This window comes from Pristiophorus japonicus, chromosome 2 (genome assembly GCF_044704955.1).
Source record: "Pristiophorus japonicus isolate sPriJap1 chromosome 2, sPriJap1.hap1, whole genome shotgun sequence".
In the NCBI taxonomy this organism is placed as follows: domain Eukaryota; kingdom Metazoa; phylum Chordata; class Chondrichthyes; family Pristiophoridae; genus Pristiophorus; species Pristiophorus japonicus.
In genome coordinates this window covers 224,244,472-224,260,311 of record NC_091978.1, presented here as the reverse complement: position 1 = coordinate 224,260,311, position 15,840 = coordinate 224,244,472, and the positions used below count along the sequence as shown (strand labels likewise).

Below are 15,840 nucleotides of genomic sequence, written 5' to 3'. Positions count from 1 at the left end.
CACAGGGGATTCCCACTATACTCTGTTGATTTGAATTGAATGTCAGAAAACCCAGACTTCTCGACACAGATCGCAAGATCAGTGTACGAAGCTTACTTCAGGGCCAGTGGCAAACGCCTTGGCTTCATATTACAACACAGTAGGAATCCATTCAGCCCGTCGAGCCCATGCCGGCTCTCTGCAAGAGCAATTCAGCTAGTCCCATTCCCTCGCACTTGCAATTTTTTTTCCTTCAGGAACTTATCCAATTCCCTTTTGAAAGCCACTATTGAATCTGCCTCCAACATCTTTTCAGGCAATGAATTCCCAATCTTAAAAAAAAATTTTCCGCATGTCCTCTTTGGATCTTCTGCCAATCACCTTAAATCTGTGTCCTCTAGTTCTTGACCCTTCCTCCAATGGGAACAGTTTCTCTCTACACTGTCTACACCCCTCATGATTTTGAACATCTCTATCTCAGGAGAACAACCCAAGCTTCTCCAGTCTATTGACGTAACTAATTCCTCAACCTTGGAACCATTCTTGTAAATCTTTTCTGCACCCTCTAAAGCCTTCATAGCCTTCCAAAAGTATGGTGCCCAGAATTGGACACACTACTCCAGTTGTGGCTGAACCAGTGTTTTATAAAGGTTCTTCATAACTGCCTTGCTTTTGTACTCTGTATAAAGCCCAGGATCCTGTATGCTTTTTTAACCGCTTTCTTATCCTGCCCTGCCATCTTCAATGACTTGTGCACATATATCCCCAGGTCTCTCTGTTCCTGCACCCCAGTTAGAATTGCACCCTTTAGCTTACATTGCCTCTCCTCGTTCTTTCTACCAAAATTTATCACTTTGCCGCTGACTGCAAATTCCGGGCCATTCTGTTTAAACTCTCATTGTTAAATGAGTCACCTCGCTGATCAGTGATCAGCTTTGTACTTGCTTATATGGTTGTGAAGGGACAATCTTTATTTAGTTATGTTTTTTTAGGTATTGATTTTATGAGATTAATAAAGGATGAGAAAGTTAAGAGAACACTCCCAAGATAATTCATTTTTAAGAATTCAGTTTTAAAGTATAAATGCGAAAACAATGAGTGTTGGCCTGCAACCATTAAACGAAAAATAGTCTTGTAAAGACTAAGCTTCTGTTTTTTGCAGGGGGTGGGAGGGTGCAACACACTGGGGTTACCAGCGTATGATACACGAAGTGCTGGGGCATGGGTTGTTCTCTGATCTTAAGGTTCAGTTCCCCAGTTGCGTTGTTATGGGGAAGTACTGGGAGGTGCTTCATCATCCCCACAGATCATCTTTTGACTGCTCTTGGATACTTCCTGGCAACTGGCCATGTGGCATTGGAACTTGCCAATGAGCACGTAGCTTTGAACCCTCACACTTGCAGTCTGTATGATCCAGGGAGAAAAAGATTTCATATTCCTAAAGTACATTTGGACAAGATGTTTTGTAGTTCAACATCACTTGGTTTGTGTTTGGATTTCCTCTCTTTTTCTGATCTGTGCACATCATTTCCTAGCCAAGGGAGCAGGTAAACAACAACAACTTGTATTTATATAGCGTCTTTAACGTAGTGAGATTTCCCAAGGCTTCACAGGAGTATTATGCGATTAAAAAATTTTGACACCGAGCCGCATAAGTAGAAATTAGCGCAGGTGACCAAAAGCTTGGTCAAAGAGATTAATTTTAAGGAGCGTCTTGAAGGAGGAAAGAGAAGCAGAGAGGTTTAAGCAAAGAGTTCCAGAGCTTGGGTCCGAGGCAACAGAAGACACGGCCACCAATGGTTGAGCGATTATAATCAGGGATGCTCAGGAGAGCAGAATTAGAGGAGCGCAGACATCTCTGGGGGAGGGGTGGGGTTGTGAGGCTGGAGGAGATTACAGAGATAGGGAGGGGTGAGGCCATGGAGGGATTTGAAAATGGCGTGCTAGTTATGAGAAGCTAGGTTTCTAAGAATTTATTTTATGAATGTTTCTCCGCTGACTAGTTGAATTATAAAGTAACTATATGGGCCCTTATTCTGCCTTTCTGGAACATTGCTTTGAACTTGTTAACTGCTGTTTACCTGCACTAGCAGAGAGGTATTGCTGGCCCTCTGGATTTTATAAAATTCCAACTATGATGACATCATATGGGCACCATGTACTAGATACATTCGAACAATGATGGACAGGTAAAGACTATCTGGTCCATTGAGCCTGTCCCACGTGTGTTCCAGCTTTTAGCATTGTAATGAGGTATCAAGCACTCCTTTTCCTTTTTTTCCTCTCTCTGTCGTCTCCATGGGGAAAATTGCCAGCAGCCAGATCTTGAATATGTTGTAACATTGAATGCCATTAGCAAAGGCCGAGGAGCAGGTTGGCCATGATTGATGCATGGACCAGGAAGACATAGGAGAAAATAGATTGCATGTTCCCTAAAATAAAGACAGTTTCAAAAGTCCTGCAGATGTTGCTGGGCCCAGGATTCCCAATATAATGTTGTCCTACTTGACCTTGTGATCCTGTTGTGATATTTAATTTTGTTAACATTAGATCAGAAATTGAAGTCATTATTTTCCCCATCCTAAATCTATTACAGGGCCTCTTCTCCTTTAGTGATTATTGACCTTTGGGGAATGACAGATTTTCCCCATTACAAATCACGTTTAACAGAAATTATTTCACAGATTTCTAAAGGTAAATTTTTTTAAATAATTAGTATTGACTATAATAAGTGGACATATTTATTGTCATAACAACCCTGGTGAAATCATGATAGCCTTGCTAGTTGCACTGCCATCTTGTTTGTGAATTTCTGAGAAGTATCACTGTAATAAGAATGTTGCTTTTTAAAGGTTGCAATTATACGGTCACTTTTACATTCTTTCCATTTTGCAGCACTGCAAAAATGATTATGGGCCATATTTTCATCACCATTCTCCGCTGTTTTTTTGGCGTCTGCTGTTTTTTTTTTGAGCAAACTAAAATCTGCAAGTTTCGCCAAGGTTTCTGCACCATCATAAACTACTTACGGCTGATTATTTTAGTTCCCACTTTGCTGATGTCACTGGGGATGCCGGCTGCCAGCAGCACCATTTCTGGCCATTTAAGTGAGTTTGGCCAACTAGAATTTTTTCAAAAATGGCACCGTTCGGGAAAAACCTTACGGTGACTTAAGAAAATTGGCTCAGAAGATCAAATTTCACGGCCTGGGATGGCGGTGAGGGGTGGGGTTGGAGACCTTTTGGCCCGGGATAGCAGCGGCACCGGGGCTCTACAATTGCTTATGTCTTGCTGCATCTTGTATGTTTCACTTTGCAGCCTCGGCCCTTCAGTGCGTCCCTCGTTACCGTGGCAAACTGTTTTTCAGTGCAGACCTTAAGCTCCAACCACAGAGCTTAAGGACAATCTGCGCTACTCCAAAATGAAAGTTTATTCCAGCGAAACTTGCAACTTTTTTTGGCACAGTCGGCCACTAAAAAATCGGATGTACCTCTCCAACTGCGCCAAAAATCAGCAATGTGGAAAATTGGTCGCTATAACTAAAGTGGGGTTGTGATCTGACTCTGGAGCATAGAAGTGTTAGGACCTGCCCTTCATTGAGGCTATCTCACACCACTTGGACTTGATCTGGGGTTGTGAGGTCAAGCTGGGTTTGTTGGACCTCTTGGGCACTTTTTGAACGGAAGTAGATTTTTCTTAATATTCTGAGAAAGTGGATGCTCCTGCTTCTGCTGTCAAAACATTTAATAGTTACTGGTAAGGATGAAAGCTCTGTATATTTCAGGTGCTTTTGGCTGCAAAAGCGTATCTGTCACTCAAGACTGATAATGGCCAAAAAAGGATCGCAGACCATTACATTTTATGTTGTGTTGCTTTTCCTATGCTGCTTTCTGAATTAACAAGTGAGGACTGGGGGTGTGGTAGTGTCAGCTGGTATCGCATCATTTCCCTAGCTTCTATGTTTATATTGCCCTCCCAACATTTGTCCATGTGTATGATTTATCCTTTTGTAAATCATTCTGTTTTTATATATTCTGTGGTATACTGAAACTGATGTATGTATTTAATTGCAGTTGCTGTCTAAAAGGTTTCTGACTGCTGCACTGCTTGATGATCTTGGTATGAATGTCAGATTTGTTCAGCACTTATTTCTGTGGAGAATAAATCAGCTTTAACTACCCTAGCACAGGGTTTCTATTTTTTTATTCTTCACATTGTTTATTACTTCACATATTTAAAGGGAATCATCACCATGTTAAACACTGCATACACACCAACCACTTTCAAGGGATCTGCAGCAGTTTTCATTTTGTTTTTCTTGAAAGTAGTGACTTTTGAAGAGAAAAAGAGATCAGATAAATTTGATGGATACCATATAATTTAATTATAACTGGCATATGCTTTTGAAGCAACAGCCACACATTATATGATAGGATTTCAGCTGCTTGCTTAGGTAAGCTGAAAAAAGTAAAGTTGCAGTGGTTAGAACAAAACTGAACCAAGTTTCATCAAGTGTACAGGCACTTGATAATTTCCCACTTTGCATTTTAAATGGAATTCTGAAGCTGTTTAATTTCAGTGCTTATCATTTCTTTTCATTGTAACTTATGTTTATTAGAGACAACCTGATTTTTTTGTAATGTACTTGTATGCCAATTTTTATATATGGTAAATAGCTGCATTTATAATAAATTGTATCATTGGCCACTTGTTTTATTGCTCATTTGTCTTGTCTTGATTTTAACATAGTGCCAAAAGTTTTATTTTGGAATGTTGCTATTAAAACTGGTGTTTTTGACAACCTGGTGTACAATTCCGAATGGTTGAATATAAGGTATGACCAGAATATACAAAAGGCAATTGAAAAGAAAGGTCCACATCTGAAATATTAACCTGCTCTTTATCGTTACAGATGGTGACAAATTATGGAACTTACTATGTATTTCCAGAATTTTCTGCTCGCATTTCAGATTTCCAGCTTGTTTCTCCATGTTGATAGAAGAATGATCTTCTTGTAGCTCCTCCAGCAGTCAATCAAAGGGAAGTTTATGTGCGGTGTGCTATGTATGGTGCAAGATTTTCAACTGAGGGATGTTGCAATCTCAAGACCTATGCCTCACTGAGCCTCCTTGCTGTAAAATAAAGGAATCCTGATGTAACCATCATCATCATCTCAATGATAGCTGACAAGGAAGTGGTTTTTGATACGTCCTTACTATACAGTATAAATTCACACAAGGCCCATACTTGAGAGAAGGTCAGTCTGTGACCTGTCCTTTATTCCTTAGCACTCAAGTGATGAAGGTGGGTGGAGCTTCCCCTTTTATATCTGAAGGTCTAGGTTAGGAGTGTCTCCCACAAGTTCACCACCAAGCACCTAGTGGTCAGTGTTCTCAGTGTACAACTTAGGTCAGATTATACATGGGTTACAATGCTGGTTGAATACATGACATCCCCTTCCCCCCCCCCCACCCCCCAAGTCTTATTGGGATCACAGTTTGAGTCTCTGGTGGTTTACGCTTCCTTGTAGAGCTGAGTTAAGGCTCCGGTTGTTGGGCGCTGACCTGAGTGTCTGCGGTTTGCGGTGCCTCAGGCTTGTCCGGACTGCCCACAGTGACTGGGCTCTCCTCCCTTTGGTTCCTGTGTTCGGTCACCTGTGGTGGAGTGAACTCTACATCGTGTTCTTCCTCTGCTTCTTCTATGGGGTTGCTGAACCTCCTTTTTGTTTGATCCACATGTTTGTGGCAGATTTGTCCATTGGTAAGTTTAACTACCAGAATCCTATTTCCCTCTTTGGCAACCACAGTGTCTGCGAGCCATTTGGGCCCTGCAGCGTAGTTGAGGACAAAAACACAGTCATTTACATCAATATATCGCGCCCTCGCATTCCTGTCATGGTAGTCATATTGTGATTGGCGCCTGCTCTCAACAATTTCTTTCATGGTGGGGTGTATAAGGGATAACCGGGTTTTGAGCGTCCTTTTCATTAGCAGCTCTGCGGGTGGAACCCCTGTGAGCGAGTGTGGTCAGGATCTGTAGGCCAACAGGAGGCGTGATAAGCGGCATTGTAGGGAACCCCCTTGGATTCTGAGCATCCCGTTTGATTATCTGCACTGCTTGTTCTGCCTGGCCGTTTGAGGCCGGCTTCAACGGTGCCGTTCTAACATGGTTAATTCCATTGCCTGCTATGAAGTCCTGGAATTCAGTGCTTGTGAAGCACGGGCCATTGTCGCTGACTAAGATGTCCGGTAGACCATGGGCGGCGAACATTGCCTGTAGACTTTCTACCGTGGCAGAGTATGTGCTTGAATGAAGAATGTCACACTCGATCCATTTGGAGTAGGCGTCTACAACCAAAAACATTTTTCTCATGCAAGGACCTGCGTAGTCCACATGGATGTGTGACCAAGGCTTGGCGGGCCAGCCAGGGGCTAAGGGGGGCTTCCCTGGGTGCATTGCCCAGCTGGGCACACGTGTCGCACCTGCGAACACACAGTTCCAGATCTGCGTCTATCCCTGGCCACCAAACGTGTGACCTGGCAATTGGCTTCATCATGACGATGCCCGGGTGCTCATTGTGGAGTTCTCTGATGAACACCTCTCTGTGACTACGCGGTTTCCCCACAGTAGGCAATCGGCCTGAATCGAGAGTTCATCCTTGCGCCTGTGAAATGGTTTAAATTTCTCAGGGCATGGCCTTTACGTGGCTGCCCAGTCCCCATTCAGGACACATTTCTTGACTAGACAATAGCGGGTCTCTATTTGTCCAGACTTTAATCTGACGGGCTCTCACGGGTGAGCCTTCGCTTCCGAAAGCTTCATCAGCCATGACCATCTCAGCAGCATGCTTGGTAGCCCCCTCAGTGGTGGCTAGTGGGAGCCTGGTGAGTGCATCGGCGCAGTTTTCGGTGCCCAGTCTGTGCCGAATTGTGTAGTCATAGGCGGTTAACGTCAGTGCCCACCTCTGTATGCGGGCCGATGCGTTTGCATTTATGGTCTTGTCGGCCAAAAGGGACGTTAGGGGTTTGTGATCTGTCTCCAGCTCAAATTTCCTGCCAAACAGGTACTGGTGCATTTTTTTTTACATAGAAACATAGAAAATAGGTGCAGGAGTAGGCCATTCGGCCCTTCTAGCCTGCACCGCCATTCAATGAGTTCATGGCTGAACATGCAACTTCAGTACCCCATTCCTGCTTTCTCACCATACCCCTTGATTTACAGCATATACACATGCGAGTGCCTCCTTTTCTACCATCCTGTAGCCCCTTTCTGCCTGGGACAGACATCTGGAGGCATAAGCTACCGGCTGTAACTGACCCTTGGCATTGACATGCTGCAACACACACCCGACACCATAGGACGACGCATCGCACGTTAACACAAGTTTCTTACATGGGTCATATAGCGTTAACAGATTGCGTGCTCTATTAAAAGCCCTTTCCTGGCTGTCCCCCCAGACCCATTTGCGACCTTTGCGTAGGAGCACGTGTAGCGGCTCTAGCAGCGTGCTCAATTTGGGAAGAAAGCTACCAAAATAGCTCAGGAGCCCCAGAAATGAACGCAGCTCCTTCGTGTTACGGGGTCTGAGTGCTCTCTGGATCGCTTCCGTCTTGGACGCAGTCGGGCTGCTTCCCTCATCCCCAGGAATTCTATCTCTCGAGCTTGGAAGATGCACTTCGCCTTTTTCAGTCGCAGCCCTACCCAGTCCAGTCTGCGTAGCACCTCCTCCAGGTTGTGGAGGTGTTCTTCAATATTGTAACCCGTAATGAGGATGTCGTCCTGAAAAACCGTCGTCCTGAAAAACCACCGTCCCTGGAATCGACTTGAGGAGGCTTTCCATATTTCGTTGGAAGATCGCGGCGGCCGAGGGAATCCCGAACGGACATCCGTTGTACTCAAACAACCCCTTGTGTGTCGTGATGGTGGTCAGCTTCTTCGACTCGCCAGCTCCTGAGTCATGTAAGCGGATAGCGTCGCAAAGGGGTCCTCCGTTCTCTGTAGCGGGTACTGGTCTTGGAGTGACACCCGATTGATGGTGGCCTTGTAATCGCCACATATCCTGACCGACCCATCCGCCTTGAGCACCGGTACAATCAGGCTCGCCCAGTCACTGAATTCGACTGGCGAGATGATGCCTTCCCTCAGCAGGCGGTCCAATTCGCCTTTTATCTTTTCCCGCATCATGTACGGCACCGCTCTGGCCTTGTGGTGTACTAGCCTGGCGTCTGGGTTTATGTGAATCACTACCTTGGCCCCCATGAAAGTGCCAATGCCGGGTTCAAATAATGAGTCAAATTTGTCCAGGATCTGTGAGCATGATATTTGCTCCACAGAGGAAATTGCATTGACATCGCCCCATTTCCAGTTCATGACAGCAAGCCAATTCCTTCTCAGTAGTGACGGACCATCCCCTGAGACAATCCAGAGTGGCAGTCAGTTCTCCGAATCTTTGTGGGTCACGACTACCATGGCGCTGCCTAGCACCGGAATGATCTGCTTTGTATATGTCCGTAGCTGTGCGTCAATCGGCGATAATTTTGGCCTCCTGGCCTTGGACGCCCACAACTTTTCAAACTGTTTGATACTCATCAAGGACTGGCTGGCCCCCGTGTCTAGCTCCATTGATACTGGGATGCCATTGAGGAGCACTTTCATCATTATTGGTGGCGTCCTGGTGTATGAACTGTATATGTGCTCCACATGAACTCGCTGAACTTCAGCTTCCAGTGATTTCCCCCAGCATTCATTTCTGCAGGTATTTTGCTCACCTCTGCAAACTCCAGCTGAGTGTGTGCCTCCACGCCTCCAGCATGAGCTGCTGTTTGAAACAAAAGGTCCCTTGCCAGTCAATCATCCCTGACTGCCCCTGTTATTGCCCTTGAGTGCGCCATTAACAGGTGTTGATGGCCCCATTACTGGCCGCATTGTCCCTTGCAATGGCGTGAATCGCCATTCAGCTTGCCATTGTCTCTGTCGAACTCCCCCTTTGGGTTCGACTACATGTTGGGGCATGCCCGACTGCCCTTGTCTGCCTGGAGAACGGTGTGCTGCTTTAACAATGTTGAATCTCTGTCCCAACCATTCCTTAACACAGTACCTCTCGTCTGCTCTGCTAGTGGCCATGCTCACGTGGTTTAAATCCCAGTTTCTTGTCGCCATTGATACGTCCTTACTATACAGTATAAATGCACATAAGGCCCATGCTTGAGAGGTCAGTCTGTGACCTGTCCTTTATTCCTTAGCACTCAAGTGCAGGAAGTGGGTGGAGTTTGCCCTTTTATATCTGAAGGTCTAGGTTAGGAGTGTCTCCCACAAGTTCACCACTTAGTGGGCAGTGTTCTCACAGTGTACAACTTAGGTCAGATTATACATGGGTTACAATGCTGGTTGAATACATGACAGTTTCCCCCACCCCAACTAACATGTGGCTCATGCCCTTATGGGACATAACTGAATTAGAATGAGTGTTACTTGGCTTCTAAGTATCATGTAGTCTGGGGCTATTTCCTTTTAAGGTGATGACACAACACCAAACCACATCTCCAAAGATCACTCCCATTGAATGCATGGCTGTGCCAACAAATCTAAATATCAATGCACTCATCTGCAAGCCCTGTGAAATCATACATATCAATACAGAAAATTGTGTCTGTATATAAACTCTTTAAACCCTTATTTTTAAATGTTTATTTTACTGTTCTATGTAGGGATGTAACTGAAATTGTGTAGTTTATGCTGAACCTAATGGTGCAATTAATGAAATAGGTTCAACAGTTGTCAAACGTGCTTGAAATACTCAATCTCAGTTAATCATTGTGAATAAAATCATTTTTGTGTGTTTTTTTTTAAAACTGATTTGCCAAAGTCTCCATATCACACACTATCATCAGGTTCCTTGCTTACTTTGTATGGTATGCCAGTGAGGCATATGGATCAACAAGCTGTTGGGTTCATTCACATGTCTGCTGAGTTAGCCAAGGTGTCCTAACTCGCACCAAGTCCCATTCACCCATCATCCCTGTGCTCGCTGATTGCCCCCATCCCCCTCCACATTCTTGTGTGGTTTGCACCAAAACCCGGGATGAATAAGAGTTCAGTGTCTGCAATGAAAAGAGATGTTTTATTACCTCCATACACACTTTGATATTAGAACTCAGGAGGGATGCATTCTCGCCACATTGTTACTACAGCTTATTGTATATTAATCCTGTTCTGACATTTTTAAAGGATAGTCTTTAAACTAGTAATGGAAAAAAGGCAGATGGATTGACTATCTTTATATTGGATCCCGGTAAAGCAACGGCTCGATTTTAAAATTCCTATCCTGGTTTTCAAATCCCTCCATGGCCTCGCCCCTCCCCATCTCTGTAATCTCCAGCCCCACAACCCCTTCCCCGCCCCCCACCCCCGAGATATCGGCACTCCTCTAATTCTGCCCTCTTGAGCATCCCTGATTTTAATTGCTCAACCATTGGTGGCCCTGCCTTCAGCTGCCTCGGCCTAAAGCTTTCAAATTCCCTCTCTAAACCTCTCCGCCTCTTTCCTCCTTTACGATGCTCCTTAAAACCTACCTCTTTGACCATCTGCTTTGGTCATTTGTCCGAATTTTTCCTTATGGGGTTTAGTGTCATTTTTATTTTTTGTCACAACACTCCTGTGAAACTGCCTTGGGACGTTTTAATACGTTGAAGGTGCTATATAAATATAAGTTGTTGTTTCTGTTGTACTACAATGGAAAAACTGACCAGGGTTCATGTTGCAGATTGTGGTCTAGTGACCTCTGCTGGATATGTGTGGGTGAGGAGAGGGTTGGTCTGGCCTGTGATACCTATGTAAACTTGGCTTGAAGAATAGCCATTTGGGTCTTTGTAAATATACTCCAGTATGAGTCATTGCCTTCAGGAGAAAGGAGTACAGGAAGAAAAAGCTATGATTTAAAACTTTGTTAGAGTTATGGATTGACACTTTTTCAGTAACCTTAAACTAAGTGAATAAGTTGCTTCAATCTCGTAACTATTCAGCAATTTCATTCTGCCATTCGCTCCATTCAATTTTCTCTCCTGTATTATCCTGAAAGTGGTAACCTGTGAACAGAGCTGGTTCGTAAATGTAAAAGCAACTTAACTGCAATAATGTCGTTTTCTCACCATCAGCTGCAGACAGAAATATAATATGCCTACCTGAATTTGTTCTCATGGTACCAAAGCCCCTTTTTTGGTGGTTCTAACAAGCTGGCACTTATTTCATTGGTTCAGAAAGTGGGGAAAAATATCTTCAAGTCACCAAGGTTGGTACAATCGATCAGCTTTTCCTGTTTTGTAGGTCAGGATATTTTTTCCTGTCTTTTTTTCTGAAGAAATAGACATCTTGCTGAAATAATGTTATCACTCATGTTAGTCACCCCCCCCCCCCACTTCCCAGTATTACCTCCCTTAAGTGGCCCATATTTCTGTGATATTTATACGAGTGTTATACTATTCAGCAATGCAGAGCATCGCAGTAACCTCAAACTGTACTTCGATGCCCACACATCTATTTTCAGCAACAGTTGTTGGATAGCAATCTGCCTTAGGAACTGCAAAATAGCACCCGGTTGATTTTTCCCATCCTAGCTTTAGAGATGTGGAAGTCAAATGTAATGCCTCTATTGTTATCTGACTGAGAAGTTAATTTTATTAATTCACGGGATGTGAGCATCGCTTCTAATGCATGGGGTCAATAGTAAAATGGTATTTCAGGATTAAGTATAATTAATATACTTTACTATTTGGAAGAATGATGCCATGTTATTATCCCAAGCTTTTTGGGTACAGTCGAGATACATTCCCACTAGGGGGAAAGGTAGGCCAACCAAAGTAGAGCTCCCTGGATGACAAAAAAGACAGAGTTGGATGAAGCAGAAAAAGGTGTATGACAGATGTCAGGTTGAAAATTCAAGTGAGACCTTCTTTCCCACCCCCCTCCCCCCTCCCCCAGTTTCTGACCACCTCCGCCCCAAGTTTCTGACCTGCCCTCACCCAGGTGCCTAACAACCCCCGCCCCCCCACCCCACCCAAGTTCCTCCACCACGGAATCATAACCTGCTCGCCTCTTTCCCCCCGCCCCCCAAACAAGATCCTGACCTTACCCTTCCCCCACACCCCCCCCCTCCCCTCCCCCGCGTCATAAATGGGGCATTGTGTGCAGATCACGGATTGTTAACCGGTGTATTGGGTATGAAATGAATAGTGACAGTGTCGTGACTTCCGGATTTCATCCACTCCAATTATGTCACTTGCAACACACACCAAGCTATCTGAGAAATCAACCAGGTGTTGGGGGAGGAAAGGGAGAATGTGGTGCGGGTGTGAAGGGAGTGGGGTTGAAAGAATGTGATCCGTTTTCCCTGAAATTCCCCATCTCCCCTCCGATCTCTCCACCCTCCGATCTCTCTCTCTTTCCAACCCCCCAGTCTCGCTCTCTGCCCCCCGCAGTCTCGCTCTCTTCTCCTCCTCCCCCCTAGTCTCGCACTCTCTTCCGCCCACCCCCCCCAGTCTCGCATCTCTTTCGCCCCCCCCCCCCCAGTCTCGCATCTCTTTCTACCGCCTGCTCCCCTCACCCGCCCAGTCTCGCTCTCTTCTTCCACTACCCACCCAGTCTCGCTCTCTTCCCACCCCCCCAGTCTTGCTCTCTTCCTCCCCCCCCCATCCCCCCAGTCTCGCTCTCTTCCTTCCCTCCCCCCCAGTTTTTCTCTTTCTCCCTCACCCCGCCAGTCTCTCTCTTTCTCCCCTGCCCCCACCCCTGTCTCTCTCTCTCTCTCTCTCTCCTCTTCTTTTCCCCTCCCCCTGTCTCTCTCTCTGTCCCCCTCTCTGGGGGGGCATTGTGCTTAAAGTTGCCATCTGGTATTCTACTACATTTGTTTAAAGTGCCACCAATTCTATTATAATAGTTGACCTCGAGCAGCAATATTAATACTGAATATCCTTATTGCCTGTCGGGTAAGGAGAAACTTGGAGGAAATCGAAGGATGTTTTTTGATGCTTAGTGCTTGCTTCGAGCATAGGATTCTCTTGGGGATACAATCAGACCGATTTGGATAATGTAGATTATAATGTTGGACTAATACATCCAGGAGTTTTTACTTACTTCCTTTTAGTCATCAAAAAAAGCCTTTCCTCTGAAAGTTTCACCTGTGGTTAATCCTGTTGGGATATTGGTTCAATGGGGTGGATGGTTTGCCAATGCTTCCTGAAATGTAATTCTTGTAACTTCAGAACTAATATAAAAAGCTGAATACTGCGGATGCTGGAAGTCTGAAATAAAAACACAAAATTCTGGAAATGCTCAGCAGGTCAGGCAGCGTCTGTGGAGAGAGAAACCGAGTGAATGTTTCAGGTCGATGACCTTTTATCAGACCCACATTCTGACGAAAGGTCATCAACCTGAAACTTTAACTCTGAACTTCATAACTAATTCTGACATTAGGAGCTTCTGTATTTAAGGAACTTGAAATAATTGATGTGTACATACACAAATATCAATTACTTAATTATTTTAAAGCCATTGGAGATGCTCAACACAGCTCCCAGAAAAGGTGGTATCTTACAAATTTGACTGAGATTTTTGAAGAAGTTACTAGGTTAGTGGATGAGGGTAATTCGGTTGACATTGTCTACCTAGATTTTCAGAACACATTTGATGAGCTACCTCACACTAGGCTACTTCAAAAGATGGAATTGTGGTATCTGTGGGAATTTGCTAATCCTGCAGGCAAAAAGTTATAGTCGAAGATTGTGGATCAGGCTGGAGGCAGGTCCCCCAGGGATTGATGTTCAGCCCACTACAGTTCAGTGTTTTTATTAATGACCTGGACAGTGGTGTTGGGGGTATGGTCAGTAAGTTAGCTGATGATACTAAATTAAAACTGTAGAGATGTACAGTCTTCTGCAAAATGATGTAGATGGGCCCAACAATGACAAATGGCATTTACCCTTGATAAATGCAGTGTGGTGCATGTAGGCAGGACTAACATATAATATAATTATCTTTTACAGGAAATGATACTGAAAGTGGTTGAGAGAGAAAGAGATCTAGGTGTTACTGTGCACAGATCACTCGAGGTTCATGACCAATGCAGAGAAGCTTCAGCCAAAGCAAACAGGGTGTTGGGTTGTATTGATGGAACCATTCAGTACAAATCAAAGGACAGCAGTCATTAAACATATCCTTGGTTAGACCGCATCTGGAGTACTGCACCAAATTTTGATCCCCTCCCATGCTGGATGATATAGTGGCCATAGAAAAAGTTCAGAGGTGAGTTACGAGAATGAATTCTATCTTAAAGTATAACCGCGTCTCTTACATAGAAACATAGAAAATAGGTGCAGGAGTAGGCCATTCGGCCCTTCTAGCCTGCACCGCCATTCAATGAGTTCATGGCTGAACATTCAACTTCAGTACCCCATTCCTGCTTTCTCGCCATACCCCTTGATCCCCCTAGCAGTAAGGACCTCATCTAACTCCTTTTTGAATATATTTAGTGAATTGGCCTCAACAACTTTCTGTGGTAGAGAATTCCACAGGTTCACCACTCTCTGGGTGAAGAAGTTCCTCCGCATCTCGGTCCTAAATGGCTTACCCCTTATCCTTAGACTGTGACCCCTGGTTCTGGACTTCCCCAACATTGGGAACATTCTTCCTGCATCTAACCTGTCTAACCCTGTCAGAATTTTATATGTTTCTATGAGGTCCCCTCTCATTCTTCTGAACTCCAGTGAATACAAGCCCAGTTGATGCCCTCTGCTACTTACAGTTTCCAGTTTCCTGGCCCTAATCGTCTCCTTTTTACCATGGACATCCAATCCCTCCACCCCTCCATCCCCCACCACGATGGCCTGAGGGCTCTCCGCTTCTTCCTTGAACAGAGGCCCAACCAGTCCCCATCCATCACCACCCTCCTCCACCTGGCTGAACTTGTTCTAACATTGAACATCTCTTTTGACTCCGCTCACTTCCTCTATGGGAACCTACATCGGCCTTAGCTATGCCTGCCTTTTGGTGAGATATGTGGAACATTGTTTGCTCCAGTCCTACTTGAGTCTCCTTTTTCACCTCTTTTTCTGACATTGATGACTGTAGCGGTGCCATTTTCTGCTCTTGCCCCAAACTGGAAAATGCCATTAACTTTGCTTCCAATTCCCATTCTTCCCTTACCCTGACTCTTCCCTTCACTTACGCGACTTCTCCATCTCTATTTCTGGGGATAGGCTATTAATGAACATTCACGAAAAGCCCACTGATCCCATAGCTACCTGGACAACACTTCCTCCCATCCCGCTTCCCATAAGCACTCTATTCCATTCTCCCCGTTTCTGCGTCTCCGTAACATCTGTTCTGACGACACCACTTTCCGTACCAGTGCTTCCGATCTGTTTTCCTTTTTCCTCAACCGCACTATTGTTGACGGGGTCCTCGACCATGTCTGTTCCATTTCCTGCATTTCTGCTCTCTCCCAGAACCAGGATAGGGTTCTCACCTTTCACCCCACCAGCCTCCACATTCACCGATCATCCTCCACCATTTCCCCCAATTTTAGCATGATCTCACCATCAAATGCATCATCCCTCCTCTCCCCGCAGCAGTGCGAAGGGCCTGTTCCTGCCGCCGCACTCCTCAATCACCAGCTTCGCATAGCCCTGCGGAGCGCTGATGGGAGAAGGGAAGAGGACCCGTTGAATGTGGAGGCTGGGGGGGGGATGGAAGGTGAGAACAAGCTCGCTGTGTATTTCTAACAACCTTTGCTTTTATTTGACTTGGGGAATTAGTAGTTTTGTTTTAAATTTGGCGCCATCACCTTCTGCTGCTGCCCTGTGTTGGCATGCA

At 45.0% G+C, this 15,840-nt stretch overlaps 1 protein-coding gene and 1 long non-coding RNA gene across 2 annotated transcripts in view; one reads left to right on the top strand and one right to left on the bottom strand.

The window, feature by feature from the left end:
* The window catches only part of lin54 (lin-54 DREAM MuvB core complex component), a 143,836-nt gene extending 138,510 nt beyond the window's left edge, over positions 1-5,326 (top strand). Inside the window, exon 16 of the transcript XR_011589887.1 lies at positions 4,892-5,326. The gene's annotated coding sequence lies outside the window, so the exon portion shown is untranslated. The remainder of the gene's footprint in view (positions 1-4,891) is intronic.
* LOC139244333 (uncharacterized) lies at positions 4,650-15,826 on the bottom strand. Its single transcript, XR_011589888.1, has 4 exons — positions 15,374-15,826; positions 13,105-13,271; positions 11,160-11,329; positions 4,650-5,111 (listed from the first exon to the last, which is right to left on the bottom strand). It is a non-coding gene; the product is annotated as an uncharacterized lncRNA (long non-coding RNA).
* Positions 15,827-15,840: the final 14 nt, after the last annotated feature.